This window comes from Tiliqua scincoides, chromosome 5 (genome assembly GCF_035046505.1).
Source record: "Tiliqua scincoides isolate rTilSci1 chromosome 5, rTilSci1.hap2, whole genome shotgun sequence".
NCBI classification, from domain to species: domain Eukaryota; kingdom Metazoa; phylum Chordata; class Lepidosauria; order Squamata; family Scincidae; genus Tiliqua; species Tiliqua scincoides.
Genome location: NC_089825.1, coordinates 19,230,755 through 19,233,724, shown reverse-complemented (window position 1 = coordinate 19,233,724; position 2,970 = coordinate 19,230,755). Strand labels below are relative to the sequence as shown.

Sequence of the window (2,970 nt, the reverse complement as noted above, 5' to 3'; positions counted from 1 at the left end):
TCTATCAAAAGTAATTGTCAAATAACTTGAAAAGGAAAACACAACTGCCTTATGTAACAAAAAGTGAATTTCTTTAACTCAATACTGACCGATGACTGTGACTGATTGAGGTGGTGTTATGGCACTGCGTGGAACCAATAAGGTGTTAGTATGATGAGTCAACTCTCATTTCAATGTATCAGAGCTAATACTAGAACTCGAATTCAGTCGTGTGAGTGTCATCAAGTTGGTCACTGGTTTTTTCTTGGTTACTGATTTGTTGGGTGACCTGTACTGTTATATGTTAAAATAAATTTTAAAAAAGTTAATGGGGGGGGGGTGTTACACCACCCTAGTGATTTTGCTTATGCATTGTGTGTATGATATTGTAATTTATTCTGTATGGTCTGGTACAGGAGCTGGTCCATCATGGGGGTGATACAATGAGCTCTCAATGCAAATTCTAGTGATGCCTCTGCCCGGAACTAGCCTTGATCCAACACTGGAGCCTTCATGACTGCAAAGTAATGGGGAAGAAGTTGGTGAGGTGGGGAAACCAACTTTTGTAATTTCAGGTTGCTGCCCTTTCCCCTCCTTCAACACAGATCAATGAAATGGAGATACACTTCTGGTTGGCAACCTTCAGTCTGGAAAGACTATGGTATAAGCCTACAGCACCCGGTTTTCCCAGGCGGTCTCCCATCCAAGTACTAACCAGGCCTGACCCTGATTAGCTTCCAAGATCAGAGGAGATCAGGCATGTGCAGGGTAACAGTTGCTGTCAGATACACTTCTGGTCTAGTCAATTTCACTCCTTTTAGAAAATGTTCCCTAGTACAAGTCTGGATGAATGTGCTGATGAAAGCTTCCTTCTCCAACACTGATCCTGCATTTTAATTTGTACAAGATTCTGTACTTGTTTCACAGTTTTGAATTAAAATGTGTAGGGGGGGGGGAATTGCACATGGAAATAAGATATATTTTTTAAAGGATCATAGTTATACACATTGCTATTCCTTGTTTTGGAGAACACGTTCCCTTATCATCTGAGCCCAAGATTCCTTAGAGGATGGGCAGAATAAAAAAGCATGAAAATCCATACATCTTAGTTCTAAGCTTCTCAGCAGCTTGAACCAACAAAGCTGACTTATGTTCTTGATCTCTGTGATGTCTTTCAATTTAGTTGCAAGACCATAAATATGTCTTGGCTCTTTACAAAGTGGGCAACAAAGTGGACAATGCACTAGATTGGGGGTGTCAAACCCATTTCATACAGTGGGCTGAATAGCTTTCATGATCCCTGCTAATAGATTTAATAGCTTTCATGACCCCTGCTAAGGACTGGAAGTGATGTCGTTAAGCAGGAAGTGATGTCATTAAGCAGGTCATGACCAGAAATAAACACTTTTTTCCTCTCATAGAAACTCATTAGCTGCAAATGGCAGAAGAGAAAATACACAAAACTTAATCATATTTCAAGGTATGGGAGAGCCCAATCATCATGCAGGCTGCCTTTTCAGCAGTGACACCTCAGCACAGCTCTGCAGCTGAGAATAGCTGATTGTGTTGCTGAGATAGCCTAATGACCAGATAAAGAGCTTCCCAGGGGCCACATCCAGCCCACAGGCCTTATGTTTCAAACCCCTGCACTAGATCCTCTCCTGTATAGAGCCAAGTCAGAGGGGCTCGCCCTGCAGAGTGCTCCTCTGCTTCCAGTCTGAAACTGCTGAAGTTTCAGCAGTTGTGTTGTGATTAGCAACACAATCCGATATCTGCATGAGGTCCTTCCCCCTCTGAGTTGCCTGGTTTGCTAGCAGCAATTGTGAATAAAGCAATTTTGTGCTATTTTTTTTAATGCATTTGTCCAAAATTCAGTATTTTTAAATTTAGATTTAAAACGGGAAATGTGATGTGGGCACATTTATTTATACAGTTACTTTCCTTTTGTTGACAATGAAAACACATGTCCATGAATAATTTTCTATCTATCTCCCCAGGTTGCATTTCTCCTGCTCAGAGGGCTCAGCAAAGCATGGCAGAGTTCATAAGCTGAGGGCAAAATTTTTGCCTGGCATGTGTCATTAGCTTAAATAGCAAGTCTGATGCTTTGCTTCTTCATAATATTTGGCTGGCAAAGCAAGCACGGAAAGAAGCAAATACAGAAGTGGGGAAAAAAATACTTCAGCAGAACAAAATCCTTTCCTGCCAGGATTCTGTGCAGTTGAGAAATGATATGTCATCTCTTTTTCCAACTTCTGTCTTGGCAAAGAAAATCGACTCTTCCAAATGCTCAAAGTCTCCTGAAATTATTCATTTGTCTATGTGTAAAATGGAGCTGTTGCCTCTGCACACACACAGTGTTGAGGTCTGAACCCAGGAAATCACTCAGGTCCTGTGCACAGGAGGGAATGCAACATACGCTGTGGTGAATAGACTGTTTGTAGCTAGTAACAAGTAGCAGCTGTTCCTGATTGCTGACTCTGTGCAGCTGATTGTGGGTGTGCCTTGTGCATATACCGAGGCCGCAGACAAACACTCAACGGTGAGTGAGGGTGAGCGTGTAGGGTGGTGAGTGTGAGCTGGGGAAATAGGAATCAGGATGCCGTAATGTGTGTTGCTGTATGACTGACCAGTGTTGCTGTAAATATCCTTGTATATAATATATCTTGGTGATGGAACCTAACTCTCGTGTCAAGTGCTTCTTTGCCTTCTGAGAGATTGCCTTGGACATCAGCCTCGAGTTTCTGTTGTGCTGCCGTTTGTTTTTGCTCTGCTGGAGACTCCTACACACACCCCTAACCACCACAACACACAGCAACGAACATGCAAAACAAGTTGCTTGGAATATAAATTGGGCCACATTTTATTGAAAGCAAATTAGACACTTGAATTAAACAGGGAGGGCACCTAATGTAGAGGAGACAGCCAATGACTGTCTATTCCATTTTGGGGCATTCCCACCCTGACTCCAAACTGTGGCCCATCAAATGC

General features: G+C 42.4%; 1 pseudogene; it reads right to left on the bottom strand.

The window, feature by feature from the left end:
- Window positions 1–645: 645 nt before the first annotated feature.
- Window positions 646–765, bottom strand: LOC136654443 (5S ribosomal RNA; annotated as a pseudogene).
- Between the last annotated feature and the right edge of the window lie 2,205 nt (window positions 766–2,970).